This window comes from Lithobates pipiens, unplaced genomic scaffold (assembly GCF_037356315.1).
Source record: "Lithobates pipiens isolate NorthernLeopardFrog02 unplaced genomic scaffold, aLitPip1_a1.2 Scaffold_28, whole genome shotgun sequence".
In the NCBI taxonomy this organism is placed as follows: domain Eukaryota; kingdom Metazoa; phylum Chordata; class Amphibia; order Anura; family Ranidae; genus Lithobates; species Lithobates pipiens.
Genome location: NW_027507789.1, coordinates 145,859,426 through 145,882,475, shown reverse-complemented (window position 1 = coordinate 145,882,475; position 23,050 = coordinate 145,859,426). Strand labels below are relative to the sequence as shown.

The 23,050-nt window shown below is 46.0% G+C and overlaps 1 long non-coding RNA gene across 1 annotated transcript in view; it reads left to right on the top strand.

Annotated features, from left to right (window-relative positions):
• Nucleotides 1-10,389: 10,389 nt before the first annotated feature.
• LOC143935644 (uncharacterized) overlaps nucleotides 10,390-23,050 on the top strand; it is a 30,991-nt gene continuing 18,330 nt past the window's right edge. The window contains exons 1-3 of the long non-coding RNA XR_013263567.1: nucleotides 10,390-10,511; nucleotides 12,832-12,864; nucleotides 22,482-22,703. This is a non-coding gene — a long non-coding RNA (uncharacterized LOC143935644). The remainder of the gene's footprint in view (nucleotides 10,512-12,831; nucleotides 12,865-22,481; nucleotides 22,704-23,050) is intronic.

The window sequence follows — 23,050 nt, the reverse complement described above, 5'->3', positions numbered from 1 at the left end:
ACAGTGTCAGTAGAGCAGTAAATGGTGTCAGTAGGGCAGTATACAGTGTCAGTAGAGCAGTAAATGGTGTCAGTAGAGCAGTAAATGGTGTCAGTAGGGCAGTGTACAGTGTCAGTAGAGCAGTAAATGGTGTCAGTAGAGCAGTGGACAGTGTCAGTAGGGCAGTAAATGGTGTCAGTAGAGCAGTGCACAGTGTCATTAGGGCAGTAGAAAGTGTCAGTAGAGCAGTGGACAGTGTCAGTAGGGCAGTGGACAGTGTCAGTAGGGCAGTGGACAGTGTCAGTAGAGCAGTGGACAGTGTCAGTAGAGCTGTGGACAGTGTCAGAAGAGCAGTGGACAGTGTCAGTAGGGCAGTGGACAGTGTTAGTAGAGCAGTAAATGGTGTCAGTAGAGCAGTGGACAGTGTCAGTAGAGCAGTAAATGGTGTCGGTAGAGCAGTGGGCAGTGTCAGTAGAGCAGTGGACAGTGTCAGTAGAGCAGTAAATGGTGTCAGTAGAGCAGTTGACAGTGTCAGTAGAGCAGTAAATGGTGTCAGTAGGGCAGTGTACAGTGTCAGTAGAGCAGTAAATGTGTTATGGATTGTTTAATACTTTGATTAAATGACTATTTTCTATTATGTCAAGATATATGCTGAATCTCCTTACTCAAAATGCCTCACCTAGAGACCCCCCCTCCCATCGGAGAGAGTCCAGGAGTCCACAAGCCATCAGCAGAAAACCTGGATGAAACTGGCCAGGACCCCTTAGATAAGGGTCCTCCAATCTCTGCTTGACAGCACAGAATGCACCTAAGATGATGCTTTGCAAACAATGAGTCATCTTCTACTATAAAGGGGCTATATGCCCAGAACAATAAAGGAAGCTTTTTCACTGAACAGTGTGTGTCAGCGTACTTCTTCTAAACATGCATGCATGGACACTTGAATTAGACCAGGTGCAGATAACTCGGCCAGAGATTTGTCTGGGATACAAAACAAATGGTGTCAGTAGAGCAGTAAATTGTGTCAGTAGAGCAGTAAATGGTGTCAGTAGGGCAGTGGACAGTGTCAGTAGGGCAGTGGGCAGTGTCAGTAGAGCAGTGGGCAATGTCAGTAGAACAATGGACAGTCATTAGGGCAGTGGACAGTGTCATTAGGGCAGTGGACAGTGTCAGTAGAGCAGTAAATGGTGTCAGTAGGGCAGTAAATGTTGTCAGTAGAGCAGTGGACAGTGTCAGTAGGGCAGTGGACAGTGCCAGTGGAGCAGTGGACAGTGCCAGTAGAGCAGTGGACAGTGTCAGTAGGGCAGTGGACCGTGCCAGTAGGGCAGTGGACAGTGTCAGTAGGGCAGTGGACAGTGTCAGTAGAGCAGTAAATGGTGTCAGTAGGGCAGTGGGCAGTGTCAGTAGAGCAGTAAATGGTGTCAGTAGGTCAGTGGATAGTGTCAGTAGAGCAGTAAATGGTGTCAGTAGGGCAGTGTACAGTGTCAGTAGAGCAGTAAATGGTGTCAGTAAGGCAGTAAATGGTGTCAGTTGGGCAGTAAATGGTGTCAGTAGGGCAGTATACAGTGTCAGTAGAGCAGTAAATGGTATCGGTAGGGCAGTGGACAGTGTCAGTAGGGCAGTGGACAGTGTCATTAGGGCAGTAGACAGTGTCAGTCGAGCAGTAAATGGTGTCAGTAGGGCAGTGTACAGTGTCAGTAGAGCAGTGGACAGTGTCAGTAGAGCAGTAAATGGTGTCAGTAGGGCAGTGAACAGTGTCAGTAGAGCAGTAAATGGTGTCAGTAGGGCAGTGTACAGTGTCAGTAGAGCAGTAAATGGTGTCAGTAGGGCAGTAAACGGTGTCAGTAGAGCAGTGGACAGTGTCAGGGCAGTGGACAGTGTCAGTAGGGCAGTAAATGGTGTCAGTAGAGCAGTGGACAGTGTCATTAGGGCAGTGGACAGTGTCAGTAGAGCAGTGGACAGTGTCAGTAGAGCAGTGGACAGTGTCATTAGGGCAGTGGACAGTGTCAGTAGAGCAGTAAATGGTGTCAGTAGGGCAGTGGACAGTGTCAGTAGGGCAGTGGACAGTGTCAGTAGAGCAGTAAATGGTGTCAGTAGAGCAGTAAATGGTGTCAGTAGAGCAGTGGACAGTGTCATTAGGGGAGTGGACAGTGTCAGTAGAGCAGTAAATGGTGTCAGTAGGGCAGGGGGCAGTGTCAGTAGAGCAGTAAATGGTGTCAGTAGGGCAGAGTACAGTGTCAGTAGAGCAGTAAATGGTGTCAGTAAGGCAGTAAATGGTGTCAGTAGGGCAGTAAATGGTGTCAGTAGGGCAGTATACAGTGTCAGTAGAGCAGTAAATGGTATCGGTAGGGCAGTGGACAGTGTCAGTAGAGCAGTAAATGGTGTCAGTAGAGCAGTAAATGGTGTCAGTAGAGCAGAGGACGGTGTCAGTAGGGCAAAAAATGGTGTCAGTAGAGCAGTGGACAGTGTCAGTAGGGTAGTGGACAGTGTCAGTAGGGTAGTGGACAGTGTCATTAGGGCAGTGGACAGTGTCATTAGGGCAGTGGACAGTGTCAGTAGAGCAGTAAATGGTGTTAGTAGGACAGTGTACAGTGTCAGTAGAGCAGTAAATGGTGTCAGTAGGGCAGTGTACAGTGTCAGTAGGGCAGTGTACAGTGTCAGTAGGGCAGTGGACAGTGTCAGTGGAGCAGTAAATTGTGTCAGTAGAGCAGTAAATGGTGTCAGTAGAGCAGTAAATTGTGTCAGTAGGGCAGTAAATGCTGTCAGTAGAGCAGTGGACAGTGTCAGTAGAGCAGTAAATGGTGTCAGTAGGGCAGTGTACAGTGTCAGTAGAGCAGTAAATGGTGTCAGTAGGGCAGTGGACAGTGTCAGAGCAGTAAATGGTGTCAGTAGGGCAGTAGACAGTGTCAGTAGGGCAGTGGACAGTGTCAGTAGAGCAGTGGACAGTGCCAGTAGAGCAGTGGACAGTGTCATTAGGGCAGTAGAAAGTGTCAGTAGAGCAGTGGACAGTGTCAGTAGAGCAGTAAATGGTGTTGGTAGAGCAGTGGGTAGTGTCAGTAGAGCAGTAAATGGTGTCAGTAGGGCAGTGTGCAGTGTCAGTAGAGCAGTAAATGGTGTCAGTAGGGCAGTGTGCAGTGTCAGTAGAGCAGTAAATGGTGTCAGTAGGGCAGTGGACAGTGTCAGTAGGGCAGTAAATGGTGTCAGTAGAGCAGTGGACAGTGTCATTAGGGGTGTGGACAGTGTCAGTAGAGCAGTGGACAGTGCCAGTAGAGCAGTGGACAGTGTCATTAGGGCAGTGGACAGTGTCAGTAGAGCAGTGGACAGTGTCAGTAGAGGCAGTGGACAGTGTCAGTAGAGGCAGTGGACAGTGTCAGTAGAGCAGTAAATGGTGTCAGTAGGGCAGTGTACGGTGTCAGTAAGGCAGTAAATAGTGTCAGTAGGGCAGTAAATGGTGTCAGTAGGGCAGTATACAGTGTCAGTAGAGCAGTAAATGGTATTGGTAGGGCAGTGGACAGTGTCAGTAGACCAGTAAATGGTGTCAGTAGAGCAGAGGACGGTGTCAGTAGGGCAGTAAATGGTGTCAGTAGAGCAGTGGACAGTGTCAGTAGAGCAGTAAATGGTGTCAGTAGGGCAGTATACAGTGTCAGTAGAGCAGTAAATGGTGTCAGTAGAGCAGTAAATGGTGTCAGTAGGGCAGTGTACAGTGTCAGTAGAGCAGTAAATGGTGTCAGTAGAGCAGTGGACAGTGTCAGTAGGGCAGTAAATGGTGTCAGTAGAGCAGTGCACAGTGTCATTAGGGCAGTAGAAAGTGTCAGTAGAGCAGTGGACAGTGTCAGTAGGGCAGTGGACAGTGTCAGTAGGGCAGTGGACAGTGTCAGTAGAGCAGTGGACAGTGTCAGTAGAGCTGTGGACAGTGTCAGAAGAGCAGTGGACAGTGTCAGTAGGGCAGTGGACAGTGTTAGTAGAGCAGTAAATGGTGTCAGTAGAGCAGTGGACAGTGTCAGTAGAGCAGTAAATGGTGTCGGTAGAGCAGTGGGCAGTGTCAGTAGAGCAGTGGACAGTGTCAGTAGAGCAGTAAATGGTGTCAGTAGAGCAGTTGACAGTGTCAGTAGAGCAGTAAATGGTGTCAGTAGGGCAGTGTACAGTGTCAGTAGAGCAGTAAATGTGTTATGGATTGTTTAATACTTTGATTAAATGACTATTTTCTATTATGTCAAGATATATGCTGAATCTCCTTACTCAAAATGCCTCACCTAGAGACCCCCCCTCCCATCGGAGAGAGTCCAGGAGTCCACAAGCCATCAGCAGAAAACCTGGATGAAACTGGCCAGGACCCCTTAGATAAGGGTCCTCCAATCTCTGCTTGACAGCACAGAATACACCTAAGATGATGCTTTGCAAACAATGAGTCATCTTCTACTATAAAGGGGCTATATGCCCAGAACAATAAAGGAAGCTTTTTCACTGAACAGTGTGTGTCAGCGTACTTCTTCTAAACATGCATGGACACTTGAATTAGACCAGGTGCAGATAACTCGGCCAGAGATTTGTCTGGGATCCAAAACAGCTTGGCAGCTCAACGTGAGGCTCTCGGGTTGCAAACCCGAGGAACAGCCGACCAAGAGGCCACTGAGGAGGAATCACCACAGGAGGGACAGAGACTGATGAACTCTGAAAATACAGTAAGATATCACATTCATATCTTGCTAGTATATCCCGTTCCCGTGTGGGTCCGTCTCTGTGTCCGTGTCGGCTGCAGAAGGTCGCCAAAAGACAGGTAATACTTGCCCGAGGTCCATTATATGAACCTGTATTCCGATTATCTGCAGCCTGTAAGAACATTGTGTTGTTGTATTGTACGAGTCTGTGTTGTTGTATTGTACGAGTCTGTGTTGTTGTGTTGTATGAGTCTGTGATTGTGTTGTATGGGTCGGTGATAAATGATGTCTGATGTTGAAAGAGATTGGCACACAGCTGGGTCCCAGCTGACCTGGACAAACTCCTTTGGTACCGGTGTTAGTGCGGTGTAGCACTTCACCCAGAAGGGGGGCGTCAGGGACAGTGGACATACTCCTTTGGTACCGGTGTTAGTGCGGTGTAGCACTTCACCCAGAAGGGGGTGTCAAGGACAGTGGATAAACTCCTTTGGAAAGGTGTTAATGCGGTGTAGCATTTCACCCAGAAGGGGACACAGGTGGTGTGGAAGGAAAATATTCTGTGTGGTCATTATAATTCAAACATACATGTCTATTACAACTCGTGCAAAAGTCATGTCATAACTGTGTTTGTGGATTGATGTTCAGCATTTTTGAAGGAGGTTGGAAGGTCAATTGGGTCTGTAGAAAGAGTGGACAGGAACTGATAAGGTGTCCTGAACAAGTGGGAGATTTAGAAGAAACAGAGGGAAGTGAAAATTTGAGGATCTCATTGTTGAATATTAACTGCTGTACTTATCTGTCTGTTAAATGTCTTGTTGAGGGAAGTGAGTGGTCACGCACTACCCGACCCCCATTCTGTGGCCGTCTTGGACGGGCAGAACCGTGACTGAGTCTACGTTTTGGGAAGACGCATCAGGGGCGACTCAGGTGGCAGTCGAGCATTGTAGACAAAACCTCTCTCTGTCTTACTATCCGTTTTGTCCTCGTTAACTTGAGATTGGGATATAGTCTGAACCGGTACCAGGTGACGAATAGAGGAATTGCCAGACCCTTTCAGAATCCAAGGCAACCTCGTGACCCGTCTAAAATCCTGAGCAGACACATAAATATCCCAGTCATCAAGACAGAAAATAATGGGGCAGAAATTGGTTAAGCCAGGGAAAGGGAAACTCGAGAGAGAGAGAGGGAGGAATTATGTTAAGAAAGCAAAAAAATTAGCGAAGATTTGTAGCATCACTATTCCACCAGGGAGTAGATTGCAGCCGGAGGAATGGTGAAAATACTGCAGGAAAAATGAGAGGTGTTACCTGACAATGGTTTACTGAAAACTGCAGAAGCCTAGTATAATGTGTGCAATATTGGAATTTATTTGAAAGTATGCAACATGATGAAGCTTTAGTTATGAGCCTGTCAACATTTTTATAATGCATATCACTGATGGGTCTAGCAAAATAGAATATCAGGCAATGCATACTGTACGTTAGAAGTATCGCTGAGATAAAAGAAATATAAGCCTGAAGACTCATTTTTGAGCATGGCAGAGCATTCTGCAGCTATGCTCCTCACCCCTATCCTTACGCTTCACTGCAAGGAGTGAGGTGACCCCTCCCTTCAGATCCCTGTGTGAGAGACTGTGTGTAGGCATGTTAACGGTTGAAAGGCTGTGAGATTACTGGTATAACATGTGATGTTTGCATGTGTGGGATATACAGGACCGGGTTGATTTAGTTATTCTAGCAGGCTAGAATATTAAAGGAATTTTGCAAGTTGAGAAAACAGTAGTTAGACAATGAAACAGTACAAAAGAGAATATATGTTTAGAATGGATGTTATGAAGAAATATGCAAATGTAAATGAAAGAAAAGGCTGAGAATGTTTTGATTACTTTAAATGTAGCAAAGACCACTCACAGGAAACAATTAATAGAAGAGATGGAGAGTTTTCTGATGAAAGTTGCCGAGTAATAGGCAGTGGAAAAAACCCTACTTAGCAGTAATAAGAAATCTAGTCAGTTTATGTGAAATTAAAGCTGGCGGCGCTTACTGGCCCATCCTGGAGAAAAGTCTCCGTGATGCAAGGATTGTCAATGACAATACCTTTAATTCTGGTGTGGAATTCTGTGAGTAGCTGTGCGAGTGGGCGGAGGGCAGACTGGCTGATCAAGCTACAAGTATCCGAAATGTTACTCAAGACAAAACTGAGTCATTAGGAAAGTTTTACACTGGACTGTCACAAGTTTTTTTTCAGATTTGGTATTCATCACCCATAATATGGCACACAGCCAGATACTGTCTTCAGCCTTTGTGGCAAGCCTTAAGGAGTCAATCTGAAAAGGCCTCACCATGGCCCAACCGGAGTACTGTGTGCAGCAGCAGCAACAATATCAAAACCCTGGACATCCCACCTCAGAACACCAGGATCTCCTATGCTAGGAATTGGGCAAGCCTGTGTCACTAACCCATGTCAGGGCAATCTCTTCAAAGAACTCAGAAGGCCCATTAGCGAGGGTTACCCTACCCATTGAGGGACATCCAACCACTTTCCTAAGTGGCACAGGTGCAGCCAGAAGCGTGATTAGAGAAGAGGATTTACCTGACCACTCATACCTTTCCGATATTGACATATCTTGTGTGGACATAGATGGAACTCCCAGAACTAATCCATTGACCCGCCCCCTACAAGTTGGAAAGTACCCAGACCTTCTGGCTCGATTCTTTGTCTCTTCCACCTGTCCACTCAATCTCTTGGGAGCAGATGTACTGTCTAAACTTCAGGCTTCTATTGTCTTCTTTGAAGATGGATCTATTACTGTCTCTTCTCCACTGGACATTAAGGACACTTCTGCTATGGTCCACAGGAGCTGAGGATGTAGGACACTTAAAGGTGCCACCAGTCACGGTGCAGTTGAAACTTGGAGCTCCCCTGCCCTGGAAACCCTCTAAAGTTATCCCAATCTGCAAATCTATTTCACAGCATGTCAAATGGCGCCCTGATACCCTGTACATCTCCATACAGCACACTTCTGTTCCCTGTGAAGAAGAGAATCCGTAAGGGAGAACCAGACATGTACAAAATGGTCCAGGACCTCCGAGCAGATAATGAAGCTACGGTCCGGAAGCCTCCTTACTGATGCAACCCATTTATGATGCACTGAAGTCTGAGCCCTTCCAAATGTCCTCAGGAGGCAATATCCAACTTCGAGGCCCTCAAACAAGCCATTTCATTATCTTCAGTTTTAGGGCTTCCAGACTACGAAAAAACGTTCAAGCTCTTTGTATCCGAACATCTAGGACATTGCTGCTATACTCAACCAGATCCAGCCGAAAAATCTGTCCACTGCCAGACATTTGAGACTCCAATGTTCCCTCCTTCTACCGGACAACATTACTCTATTAACCTCCTCGCGCCCGCCCTATGGCCGAATGACGGCAGTAGAGCAGGCGCCTTCGTCCGGGTTGTCGTCCCTGGACGGCGTGATGTTTACTTCCGCAATGCGCGCCGCCGCGGGCGCGCATCGCGGAAGTTCTGTGTTCGCCGTGTCCCCCGGGGACAGGCAAACACAGATCGCTGTAAACGGCCAATCACAGCGGCCGTTTACAGCGTGATCGGCGTATCCAATGGGAGATGATCTCATATGTTTACATATGAGATCATCTCTCAGCGCCGCTCTCCCTCCTCGCACAGACAGTGCGAGAGGGGAGAGATGAACGGCTGCAGCGGCAGCCGTTCTGACTGTGAAAGAAAAAAAAGTAAAAAAATAAAATAAAGTGCCATCCTCCCCTAGCAGTGCCATCCTCCCCTAGCAGTGCCATCCTCCCCTAGCAGTGCCATCCACCCCCAGCAGTGCCATCCGCCCCAGTGCCATCTGCCCCAGTGCCATCCGCCCCAGTGCCATCCACCCCAGTGCCACCTGCCCCCAGTGCCATCCACCCCAGTGCTACCTGCCCCCAGTGCCATCCACCCCAGTGCTACCTGCCCCCAGTGCCATCCACCCCAGTGCTACCTGCCCCCAGTGCCATCCACCCCAGTGCTACCTGCCCCCAGTGCCATCCACCCCAGTGCTACCTGCCCCCAGTGCCATCCACCCCAGTGCTACCTGCCCCCAGTGCCATCCACCCCAGTGCCACCTGCCCCCAGTGCCACGTGTCGTCAGTGCCACGTGTCGTCAGTGCCACGTGTCGTCAGTGCCACGTGTCAGTGCCATTTGTCATCAGTGCCATGTATCAGTGCCATTTGTCATCAGTGCCACCTGTCAGTGTCACGTGCCATCTGTTGTCAGTGTCACGTGTCATCAATGCCACTTATCAGTGCCATCTGTCATCAGTGTCACGCGTCATTGGTGCCACGTATTAGTGCCATCTGTCACCGGTGGCACGTATTAGTGCCACGTATTAGTGCCACGTGTCATCAGTGCCACGTATTAGTGCCACGTGCCATCAGTGCCACGTATTAGTGCCACGTGTCATCAGTGCCACGTATTACTGCCACGTGTCATCAGTGCCACATATTAGTGTCATCTGTCATCAGTGCCACATATTAGTGCCATCTGCCATCAGTGCCACGTGTCATCAGTGCCACGTATTAGTGCCATCTGTCATCAGTGTCACGTGTCATTGTCCTGGTATTTCAAAAGTGTAATAAATAGTCAACAAGTTAGATGTGTAATTTATGCTTCTAGAACACGTGATGGCGCTCCCTGCATGTTGGGCCTCTCTATGTGGCCAGGCTGTGAAAAAGTCCCACACATGTGGTATTGTAATATTCAGGAGGAGTAGCAGAATTTTTTGGGGGGTGTCATTTGTGGTATACACATGCCACGTGAGAGAAATAACCTATTACAATGACAATTTTGTGGAGAAAAATAAAAAAAATGAAAAATCTTCATTTTGCAAAGAATTGTGGGAAAAAAATGACAACATCAAAAAGCTCACCATGCCTCTTACTAAATACCTTGGAATGTCTACTTTCCAAAAAGGGGTCATTTGGGGGGTATTTATACTTTTCTGACTTGTTCGGGTCACAAGAAGCGAGATAGGCCACCAGTACATCAGATGTGATCAATTTTGTGCGATTCGCACCACAGCTTGTAGACGCTCTAACTTTCACAAAGACCAAATAATATCCACTAATTTGGGTTATTTTTACCAAAGATATGTAGCAGTATAAATTGTGACCAAAATTTATGAAGAAAAATTAATAATTTGCATAATTTTGTCACAGAAACAAAGAAATATGCGTTTTTTTTCAAAATTTTCGGTCTTTTTTCATTTATAGCGCAAAAAATAAAAACCCCAGAGGTGATCAAATACCACCAAAAGAAAGCTCTATTTGTGGGAAAAAAAGGACAAAAAATTCATTTGGGTACAGTGTTGCATGACTGAGTAATTGTCATTCAAATTGTGAGAGCACCGAAAGCTGAAAATTGGTCTGGGCAGAATGGTGTTTAAGTGCCCAGTAAGCAAGTGGTTAAAGTGGTTTTCCAGCCAAAATGTGACTTTTTAAATAAAAATAACCTATCATACACTTATCATACACAAGCTTAAAGCATTCTAGTAAAGTTAGTCTGTAATCAAAGGTCCGTTTTGTTAGGTTATTACAGCATTTTGTAACTTTATAAACTTGCAGCAGACTGTGGCCATCTTAGGTGTGGGCATCTGAAGCCAGACAGCATTTCTTCCTGGATCTCAGCCTTGCAAATCTCGCACATGCTCAGTGCTGCACAAACAGTGAAATATGTTTCAGGTCAGGTTTCCATAGCAACGGCAGTGCCAGAGGAAGTTGCCGCCCCTTAGCTATGCAAACCCTTCCTCGCCTCCTCCCTCCAGGAACCAGGAAATATACTGCATTTATAACAACAGACACCAGCAGCAAAAGGTAAGTAAATATACTAATTGTAAACTAAATCATTTGCTTCTGTGCAGACATATCTACATAACAAGAGATATATAGCTTGTTATATATGTATCTTGATATGTATATATTTATATAGATATATATGTATCTTGTTATGTGTGTGTATGTATATATCTATATAGATATATCTATATCTCTTGTTATATATGCATCGAGAGAGAGAGTGTGTGTATATCTTGTTATATATGTTTCTCGTTATGTGTGTGTGTCTATATATATGTGTGTGTGTATATCTACACCCAGCGTCTTTTTTCTGTACAGCTTTTCATTAAAAAAATTAAAACAAATAATCTCAGCAACAAAATTCATTTATGCATCTTATTCTAGATGTACTGAAGATATACAAACTGAGCATATTAATTAATGGGGGGTGGGGGGTGGTGTGTTATGGTGTTAGATGGGATGGTGGGAGTTTTACCAAAAACTGTAAATTTACAACTATTTGCACAAACAACTTTCTCTATGTTATATAGATATATAATCACGTTAAAATTCATTAAAGCGGGAGTCCGCCGGGACTCCGCGTTTTTTTTTTTTTTAAAGCCAGCAGCTACAAATACTGCAGCTGCTGACTTTTAAAATAGTGACACTTACCTGTCCAGCGCGCCCGCGATGTTGGCACCCGAAGCCGATCTCTAGATCGTCTCTCGGGTGCTGCCGCCGCCATCTTGGGTATGGGAATCAGGAAATGGAGCCTTTCGGCTTCATTTCCCGGTTCCCTACTGCGCATGCGCGAGTCGCGCTGCGCAATAAGGACGGTCCCCGCTGCCTCTGGGATCTGTGCGTTTCCCAGCAGGCAGCGGGGCACTTGCGGAAAGGGGCGTAGAGAGCTATCCCGGAAGTGGGTGCAGATACCTGTACTGTACAGGTATCTGCACCCCCCTCCCCCCTGAAAGGTGCCAATTGTGGCGCCGGAGGGGGGGAGGTTTCCGATGAGCGGAAGGTCCACTTTAGGGTGGACCTCCGCTTTAAATATTCATAGAGTATTATCTATGTGCATTGGTTCCCTTTGCTTGATTTTTTTTTTTGGGGGGGATGGGGTGGTCCACCTTGAAAACTCACTCCACCCACACAACATCGTTTGATCGCCACTTTGCTCACCCATTGACTGACTGCCAGTCCCGCACTTACCCCATCCATGTCACGGCTACAGTGGCTTACCCCTGCATCTCCCCCGAGTCCTGGTGTTTGCTTCTCATCATGGCCAATCAGGTCTTAGTTAGGACTCCCACCCAGTTGTGTCTCAGGACCCTTTGCCCATGATTGACCAGGAGGAAATCAGTGTCACAATCAGGATTTTAAATTTGCTAATGTCACACAAGTGGCTGGGCTTTGAGCACGGTGCTCTCTGCGCCATTGTCACTCTTTCTTGAAGCCTATTAGAGCCCATGGCTCTAATCAAATGCTTACAAAAATAAACAACCCCCTCATTGTAATCCATGCATCCATCAACCTGCATGTAGATATAGGGGCATGGATAGGGGGTGCGGTGCGTGTCACCAGTATGGACCATTTGTTATGTGTGTGTTAAAATCCCTACTTCATATTTGAGTTTTTAATGGTACAGATTTCTGAAAGGCAACAGTTACGCAAATAACCACTATTTACAACCAAGGTATGCAGAATACCATCTCTTTATGCTCAACACATTGAACCTTCAAACAGATGGGCTACAGCAGCAGAAGGGCACACTGGGTGCCACTCCAGTCATCTAAGTACATGATGATATTGAGGCTACAATTGTAACAGGATCACCAAATTTTGTCAATAGAAGATTGAAAAAATGTTGACTGGTCTAATGAGTCTCATTTTATGTTGTAACAAGCAGATGACAGGGTCTTAAATTTGCATTAAAAAAAAATGAAAGCATGAATCAATCCATCCTGCCTTGTATCACTGGTTCAGGCTGGTGGTGGTGTAAAGGTGTGGGCAATATTTTTCTTGCCACACTTTGGGCCACTTAACTACCAATTGATCATGGTTTAATCACCACGGCCTACCTGAGTATTGTTGCTGACCATGTCCATCCCTTTATGGCTACAGTGTTCTCATCTTTTGATGGCTCCTCCCAGTTCTACACTCAAAACGATGCTATGAAAGCTGTACATAATAAAGTGTCCAGTATGTATTTATATATCTATACAAACACGTTTTTGTTTTATTATATATGCGTTGCTATACATATATACATTTTTTTAATAACTATACAAATTATAATTTTATTTAGTTCTCATTTAACCTAATTTTTATGTGATCTAACAATATTTTTTTTTATTCTTAGATATAACAGGTCTTACTGATCAAAAAAATAATGGTAAGTAACTTTTTAAATTTAAATAAAAAAATTACAATGTTTATAATGTAAAAGTTACATGTCTGTACTTCGTATTTTAGTCATGCATGAGCTTGTTTGGCTGGGCTTCTCTCGTTTTCAGCTGGTCTGAAGTCCGCTCTCTGCTGATAACACACAGATCAGTCCAGGCACCGTGTCATCCCGACTCAAAGACTGGATGCGCCCGGTGCTTGGACTGCGAGCCCTCTCAGCCTCTAAGCAAACCACTCCCCGCCACAGCTTAGTGCTCCATTGAGCATGGAGGAACAGAGCGGAGAGCCGTCGACTGACAGGCAGTAGCTCTCTGCTTGGCTTTGTTATCACAGATCCCCCTCGGCGATGTTTGATCGTTCTATTCTCAGTGCAGAGACGCTGGTGGACAGATGTAGCATCGGTCACATACTCCATCCACCTCGGTAAATATAATGTTTAAAAAAATAAAACACCACAATTCTCTTTTAATTTTTTTTATTCACTGTGTGCGAAAAAAATAAACGTAAAGTCCGCAGCTACAAATACAGTAGCTGTTGACTTTTAATCTATGGACACTTACGTGTCCAGTGAGCCCACAATGTCTTTTCTGATCAGCTGTTGGTAGCTGCCGCCACCATGACTAGTATCAGAAAATGGCATTGAATCCATTTGGATTCACAGTCATATCCCTAATGTGCATATCGTTCTGCACTCTCCAAATGTAATGTGGGGCAAAGAAGGAGGGGGGGTTCTAACGTTTGACGTACCAAAGCTCGGCTATGACAGATGGAAGTGTAAATATGTACCTGTCAAAAAAAACAGTTGTGGGAAGGCAGAGTGTAGCTATAATTCCAATTGGAGCCTTGCAACTTCACAGCTAGTTCCCCAATGTGCATGGTTTAAGCATGTTGCGCTTTGACAATGGAAATGTTTCAGGTAAAGGAGGAGGGGGGAGACAAACCTTTTGGATGGACCATTTCTCGTGCCAACGTTGACTGTGACGTGTGGTCAAAGAAGCAAGGCAGTTAAACTGTAGTTTGATTTAAATAGCCCTCATTTTTTGACGTAGGCATCTAAGGGATGGGGTAGGTGAGAATGCAGGAGGACATGGGATAAGGGGGGGGGTTATTTTCTGAAGGCATTCCTGTAGGCATTCGAAGTGAAATCTCTAAAATGTGTGTGTTTGTCCATAAATAATTAAAAAATTGACAATGCTCTTGAAAAGTAGAAAATATCTTTTAATGTAAAAACTTTTTTTATTAAAGGATGATGCGATACTGCCTCAGATTGAAGTTGAAACCCCCTCTGTTAGCAGTTTTAGCAACTCTACGTGGGAGGAGAGAGAGTAAGCATTAATAGAAATAGCTTGATGTATCTGTATCATGAAGTATATCATGTGTAATTATACAATGAATTAAAAAAATGAACCATGATGAATTAATATAAAACGTTATTTATTTAACCGGTTCCCGACCAGCGCACGCTGTTGTAAGTCGGCAGAATGGCACAGGCAGGCATATTGGCGTACAGGTACGTCAAATCTTTAATGCCTCCCTGCCATCACGCGCTAGCCTGCTGGTCAAGACCCCCGTGAATCTGGTCGCGGGTCCCGCGGACTCAATCACCGCGGGCATACCCGCGATCGTCTCACGGGGTGGCTGAATGGAGAAATGCCGTTGTAAACAGCATTTCCCCGTTCTGCCTAGCAACAAGTGATGCTGATCTCTGCTCCATGTGATTGGAGCAGAGATCAGTGTTCACTAAATGAAAGCCTAGCCCCCCACAGTTAGTAACGCCCCCCACAGTTAGTAACACACCCCTAGGTAAACACTTAACCCCTACACTGCCACCCACTGGTTAACCCCTTCACTGCCAGTGTCATTTACACAGGAATCACTGCATTTATATAGCAGTGACTGCTGTATAAATGACAATGGTCCCAAAAATGTGTCAAAATTGTCCGATGTGTCCGCCATAATGTCGCAGTATCAATCAAAATCTCTGATCGCCGCCATTATTAGTAAAAAAAAAAAAAATAATTAATAAAAATGCCATAAAACTCTACCCTATTTTGTAAAGGCTATAACTTTTGCTCAAACCAATTGATAAATCGCTTATTGCGTTTTTTTTTTTTTACCAAAGAGATGTAGAAGAATACGTATCGACCTAAAGGTCAAAAATAATGCGTTTTTTTTTTTCAAAATTGTTGCTCTATTTTTGCTTATAGCACAAACAATAAAAACCGCAGGGGTGATCAAATACCACCAAAAGAAAGCTCTATTTGTGGGAAAAAAAAAGGACACCAGTTTTGTTTGGGAGCCACGTAGCATGACCGCGCAAATGTCAGTTAAAGCGACGCAGTGCCGAATCACAAAAAGTGGTCTGGTCTTTGACCAGCAAAATGGTCCGAGGCTGAAGTGGTTACATTATATAAAAAAAGTAATCTTTGGGGGGCGCATGCGCGGCGCGGTGAGGAGAGGACGCATGGAGTGAGAGCTCCGTGAACCGGTGAGATTACGATCACTCCTCGAGGGGATTTCAGCCCGCAATTCCGATCCTTTACAGCCTATACCCCTTGGGGACTCAGAGGTGCATGCCGACACACAAAGCCCGCCGTGGTAAAGCTACTCAGAAGTCCCTAACTACTTAACTTCTCCGGACGAGGGAACAGAGCGGGATGTCGCAAAATGGCGCCCAGCCTCTGCAGGCTCCAGCAGTCACGCCAAGCCCAAGTCTCCCTCCGGCGTCCACAGCACCATCAAGTGAGTACGCCGTACACCTCACTAAGGCAGAGCTGGATGCTAGCCTCTCTGCCATGTATGAAAAGCTGGCTAATAAGTTCCAAGTGGAACTCCATAAATCAACTAACACTCTGACACAGGAGCTGGCAGCGCTGGGAGGGAGGACAGATTTATTGGAAGCTAAACACGATGAGCTGCACCTGGCATATTCAGACCTGCGCAGGGATTATGACTCCATTTCAGACACAGTCACCCAGTTGCAGTCTAATCTCGAAGATTTGGACAACAGAAATAGGCGCAATAACCTCAGGGTGAGAGGGGTCCCGGAACAGAACACGGATCTGCTTCCAACCATTAAGAGGCTTTTTATGTCCCTTTTACCGGACTCCCCGGACACCGCATTTGCCTGCGACAGGATTCACAGGGCTCTGAGGCCTAAACCCCCTGAGGATAAACCGCCCAGAGACATTGTATTGTGCCTTAAGGACTTTCTCATTAAGGAGGAAATTCTTCGTGCATCCCGCAACACCCCTAACATCCAACTAGATGGAGTGCGAATTCAAATCTTCCCTGACCTGTCCCCAGCAACCCTGGAAAAAAGGAGGAACCTCAAGGAAGTTACCTCTGCCCTGCAAACGGCGAGAATCAGGTACCGCTGGGGATTTCCTTTCAAATTGCAAGTCCCTCATAACGGAACGACCCATACCGTCACCACTTTGCAAGGTGGAAAAGAGTTGCTTATCAAACTCGGCCTTTTGGCTCCAGAACAACCTCAGAGGCTACCGTCCACCCCTCGTCCTTCGCCTATTTGGGCTACTCCGTCACCGCAGAGGGACCGTAGACGACAGCGTCAAGAGCTCCGTGACCTACAGATGTGATCATCTTTGAAGATTTCCCGGAGGACGGAGTTCCCTCTTCTGCGAAAAAAATTTTTTTTGTGGTGCTACCGGTTCTATTACAGGTTTTCCCATGCTTTCATGAATATTTTTTTTTTCATATACTTTAATCACCTTTTTATTCAGGTTCAAGTGGTCGGCGCCATCTTCACCAGAACTGTTCTCACTGCTCCCGCTTGAGTGTCCCCCTGCTCTACATTATTAGTGACTGGTGACCCCAGTATCTACCGTTCTCGGGATTCGGGTTCCAGATCTTGGGCCCTGAGTTCTGGGACCGCACTGCTTCACAGCTTGACAGTGCTTCATAAATAAGAGCATTGGACTTTAGAGTCCGTTTGACTGATGACTGTTTGTTCTTTTGTCGGGGGTACCAACAAGTTTGGTTTTGTTTCTGGTATACCCCCGAAGCCATGGTATTTTTCTATTGCTTGGTTTTTCTTTCTCTTCGGGTCTTTTTTTAGTTTTTTTTTTCTTTTACCACAAGTGAATATGTTTTCTGTTTGGTATCGGGCGCCCTGCCATCCTGGAATGTATAGTAGTTTGCCCATATCATGCTTAGTGTCACATGCCTGCATTATAGGATATGTATGTATCCCAATAGGGGGGTCCTTGCACGCGGGGTCTCCCCTGGTGGGCCATATTACTCTGGGAACTATTTCGCACTTATGTAATTGTTTCTATATTATACTAGCGTTTTTCTTTCTCCTGCCATGGGACTCAAAATAATCTCCCACAATGTGGAGGGCTTTAATGCTCCCCATAAACGCAGGAAAGCATTTAGATATTACAGACATGTGGGGGGGTGATATATTGTTTCTACAGGAAACGCACTTCTCTGAAGCTAATCACCCACGCTTCTTTGACAGACATTATAGGCAACATTATTTCACTACTTTTAATTCTAAATCTAGGGGGGTGGCTATATTTATAAGAAATTCGGTGCAGTTTGAGGTTAAACACCTCTATAAAGATCCCTCTAGTAGATTCATCATCCTTCAGGGTTTGCTGAATGGTAAGGGTATCACTCTAGCTAATGTGTATGCTCCTAACACCTCGCAGGCTTCTTTTTTCATTTCTTTTTTCCAGATTTTGGACAGATACCTTTCTCCCCATCTGTTGTTAGGTGGCGACTTCAACTTGGTGGCACATTCTAAGCTGGACAGAAGCCGAGTGGTGAGTACTGCGAATGCCTTTCCGAGATCCCTTGTCCGTCTGCTCAGTTCCCATCAATTACTTGACACATGGCGCGCCCATAATGTGGGAGCCAGAGATTATACGTTCTACTCTCACCCTCATGACAGCTATTCCAGACTGGACTATATATTCAGTACCCCGGTACTGTTAGCGAATTCATCTAAGGCTTGTATCATCCCTTGCCCCTGGTCGGATCACCAGACGGTGTCGTTCTCGGTAGCACATATTGGTATTGCCCCATCCCAGGCCTCCTGGCGCCTTAACGACTCTATGCTTTCTGACCCGGCCCTGGTGATAGAGATTGCCGAACACATTGCGGAATATTTTACGTTAAACGACACTGTTGACATCTCCCCTTCTTCCCTTTGGGCCGCTCATAAGGCGGTCCTCAGGGGTCGTCTGATCTCTATAGCTGCCACGCGGAAAAAACAGAGACTACATGATATCTCCAGACTCACTGAGGAATTGGCGAAACTGTATCACATGCATGGCCTCTCCCATTCCCCGGACATATTTGCACAGATCTTGACTAAACGAGCGGAACTGGACGCACTTCTCTCTGAGCAGACGGAGAAGGCGTTAAGGTGGTCAAGGGCAAAATTTCTATTGCACAGTAACTCGGCTTCTGCGATGTTTGCCAGGAAATTTAATGCTACTATGAGACCACCACACACATACAAACTTAGAAATGGTAGGGGAGAATTGGTAACACATCCAGCTGAGGTATTGGGACTGTTTTCTAAATTTTACCGGGACTTGTTGGCGGCTCCGACCCCCTCACCAGGTCCATCCGTAAAAGACTGGCTTGATAGCCTCCCCCTCCCCTCCCTAACAGTGGAGCAATCTTTGTCTTTGAATGCCCCTTGCAGTACAGAGGAACTCCAGACTTTAATTTCCTCACTGAAGCCCTCTAAGGCCCCAGGACCGGACGGATTTACGTCTACATATTATAAAAAATTTTCACCCCAACTTCTTCCCTATTTATCAAAATTGTTCAATCATGTTTTAAAAGGCCACACTTTCCCCGAGGACATGCTTCTCGCAAACATGTCCTTGATCCCCAAACCGAACAAAGACCACTCCCTCCCCCAAAATTATAGACCGATTTCGGTTATTAATAATGATTTGAAATTATTCGGCCGCCTTCTGGCACATAGACTTTCTAGTATTATCCCCACCCTGATCTCCCCAGACCAGACAGGATTTATCCCTTCTCGCCAAATTACAGACAATATCCCTCTAGCCACCAATATTATTCAGGATGCCAATCTATTCTCTAAAAAGGTATTACTGTTAAGTTTAGATATTCATAAGGCGTTTGATAGCGTCACCTGGCCTTACCTGGAGTCCGTCCTGTCTAGATTTGGGTTCGGAGGGGCTTTTGTGCACGGCTTTAGGGCTTTGTACCATCGCCCCTGCACCCGAATTAAACTCCCGGGGTGTTCCTCTGAGTATTTTCCGCTTGGAAGGGGGACCAGGCAGGGATGCCCCCTTTCTCCCCTGATATTCGCCCTGGCGGTGGAGCCGCTTGCCAGGGCGATATGTCTACACCCAGACATCAAGGGCTATGCTAAGGGGGATCAGGTTTTCACATTGAGTATGTATGCGGACTATGTACTTTTATTTTTATCTGATCCTGTGGTCTCACTGCCGAACCTGATCCCTTTATTGAACTCTTTCCATTGCATGTCTGGTCTGGGAGTCAATCTTGCTAAATGTGCGGCACTACCTATTAATTTTCCTAACGCCACGCTTGCAGGCATACAGGCGCATTTCGGTTTTACATTATGCAGCGACTCATTACCTTATTTGGGTATTAAGTTGGCCACCTCCCTGCCTAAACTCTATTATGCAAATTATCCCAAAGCCTTTGCACACATTACTCAATTATTGCGATCATGGGAAAGTTATCGGATTTCCTTTTTGGGCAGAATCCAGGCTATTAAAATGACTATCCTTCCGAAGCTTTTATTTTTTTTTAGAGCGCTGCCCCTGTATGTCTCCCGGAACACGATCGATGGTATACAGAAAGAGATCAATCGGTTCGTTTGGCAAAACAAAAAACCTAGATTGCACAAGACGCTACTTTTCAGACCAGCGGACCGTGGGGGTCTGGGGCTCCCACATCTATGGTTATATTACCTTGCGGCTAGGCTGGTGCAGCTGGCGTAGTGGCATTATCCCCCGGGTACGGTCCCATGGATCCAATTTGAGAGATCCTCGGTGAGTCCCTTTTACCTCCCGGGCCTCCTATGGACTGATGGGGTCCGCCCCAAACAATTAGCCACTTTGAATGGAGTGGTAGCACAATCCCTCCAACTTTGGTCTTTATATAAAAAACGATATGCCCTGTGTCCATCCTGCCCCGGCCTGGCCTCTTTCTTGGGGGACCCCAGATTCCCACCGGCTTTTTCATCACCGGAGAGTTTTGAGGGTTGGTCTCAGAGAGGCCTGGTTACCCTTGAGGCCCTTTCCCAAGAACCACCCTTTTGCACCTTTGCTTATCTCCAAGAACAGTTTGGGTTACCCAGAGCAGATTTTTATAAATATTTACAAGTTCGGCACTTTTACGCCTCTCATTATTTGAAGAGGAGACTTCCCCCTCCAAATGCCTTTGAAAGGATCTGTAAGTCCTCATCCAGGGATCGTGGCAATATCTCCTGGTTGTACCGGTCTCTTGGAGAGGTACAGCTACCGGTTAAATCACATGCCATGCTGGGTTGGGAGAGGGAGGTTGGTTTCGAAATGACCACAGAGGAGTGGGAGGATATGATTACAAACATGCGTAAATGCACGAAATCGTTGGCAGTCAGGGAAACTGCATTAAAACTGCACACAAGATGGTACTACACCCCCGCTAGGCTGCATAGATTTAGCCCACTGGTCCCGGGGAGTTGCTTTCGTGGATGCCCGGAGACTGGTTCCTTCTCCCATATCTTTTGGAGCTGTGGAGTACTGCAGCCCATTTGGCAGCGGGTCGCTGACAAATTGCTTCAGCTTACGGGTTCTAATATTGATATCACGTGCCGGATTGGCCTTTTGTTTGCTGGCATCCCGGGACTAACTCCCCCGGCTCAGAAATTAGCTCATACACTTATCAATGCGGTCCATTGGACTGTGGCGTTACACTGGAGATCCCCGGTGGTCCCCTGGGAACAAGTACTGCAACGCATGGAGTCGATCAAACTCATGGAGCGTATACACCACACTTTGCAAGACTCCATGCATATTTTTGATCGTAAATGGGCCGTTTGGTCGTCTCTACAATGGATAGCCCCTAGGACGGATAGTTTGGCTGGGCACAGCGCCTAATGGCTGGGTATATGAACATGTTTGATAGCGCTCACTTGTGGTAGCATTTTTGTTATCTTTTTTTTTTTTTCTTTTTTTTTTTCTTTCTTTCTTCTCTTTTCTCTTTCCCTCAATGATGTACATTTGCTCACCAGAATTTTCATTTGCCATCTCCGGGTTGGGTTTAGCATATCAAACTTTAACTTTTCTGAGCATTAACGGTTTATTGATGTTCCTTTGTATGCTATTCTCTATGACAACTTTTGTACTGGTTGACCTTTTTTCTGTACTTGTCTTAATACTTTCTAATAAAAAAAACGTTTGTAAACAAAAAAAAGTAATCTTTATTTACCGTATATACTCGAGTATAGGCCGACCCGAATATAAGCCGAGGCCCCCAATTTACCCCCAAAAAAACTGGAAAACTTATTGACTCGTGTATAAGCCGAGGGTGAGACATGGCTGTCCATCCCTGTGTGTCCGTCCATCCCTGTGTGTGTGTCCGTCCATCCCTGTGTGTGTGTCCGTCCATCCATCCATCCATCCCTGTGTGTGTGTGTCCGTCCATCCATCCATCCCTGTGTGTGTGTCCATCCATCCATCCATCCATCCCTGTGTGTGTGTCCATCCATCCATCCATCCCTGTGTGTGTGTCCATCCATCCATCCATCCATCCCTGTGTGTGTGTCCATCCATCCATCCATCCATCCCTGTGTGTGTGTCCATCCATCCATCCATCCCTGTGTGTGTGTGTCCATCCATCCATCCCTGTGTGTGTGTGTCCGTGCAGCCTTGTGTGTGTGTGTCCGTGCAGCCTTGTGTGTGTGTCCGTGCAGCCTTGTGTGTGTGTGTGTGTGTCCAGCCTACCTGTGTCCCGAGCCTGTGTCCCGAGCCTGTGTCCCGAGCCTCCGTCCCGAGCCGCCGTCCCGAGCCGCCGTCCCGAGCCGCCGTCCCGTGCCTCTCCGTCCCGAGCCGTCGTCCCGAGCCTCCTCCGTCCTTCCAGGATCGCCGCTCTTCTCGGCGGCCATTCTAAAATTCAAAAGCCGCGCCTCCGCCTTCGCCTGTGATAGGCGGAACACTGAATTTCCCAGCAGCCTGTGTTCCGCCTATCACGGACATCCTCTCATATTCGTCGGTAGTACGAGGATGAGCGGATGTCCGTGATAGGCGGAACACTGACTGCTGGGAAATTCAGTGTTCCGCCTATCACAGGCGGAGGCGGAGACGGAGGCGCGGCTTTTGAATTTTAGAATGGCCGCTGTCTGTCTGCTCGATACGCTGATCGAGCAGTCAGACAGCGGTGACTCGAGTATAAGCCGAGGGGGGCAATTTCAGCCTCAAAAAAGAGGCTGAAAATCTCGGCTTATACTCGAGTATATACGGTAATACATTTTTGCCAAACAAGAATAAATATTACATGAAAATTTGTAATAAAATCCATTTTCTTTATTAACCTATAATGATAACTATGTAAAGAACTTTTTTTTTTTGGTTTATGCTACAGAGACAAATGTTGCTTGAGGAACTATGGTCACAATATCCTGAGCCAGAAAACGATCCAGCGTTTCCATGTAATCCATTACAAAAGATTTCCACGCTGCAATCAACAGAAACTCTAGAGGAAGGTGAAACACAACGTCTTGGTAATACGGAATGGTGCAAGTGCAGAAAATGCATTCCAATGCCAACTCCCCTTGAATCTTCGTGCTGCCAGGAAATTAACGAGGTAGCATACCAGAGGGTGTTGACTGCATTACACTTTCTGAAAGTTTTGAAATTTATTGTGTGAATGAACAAAATGTACGAGTCAATACCATCTGCCTGCATCTTGAGGGTCCCCCCACTGTTGATCCTGACAACAACAGGTATACATTTACATATACAAAAAAAAAAAAAAAGCGTGATGTGTTTGAATTATTTGTAAAAAAAAAAATATATATATATATATATATCTCACACATACATAATTATAAAAGTACAGTAGCATTCAAATACAGTATATTGTTAACATCACCTGGGGTGGCGACATTCCTAGACTCAAGGACAAAAAAGTGTCATAATATTAAAAGTCAG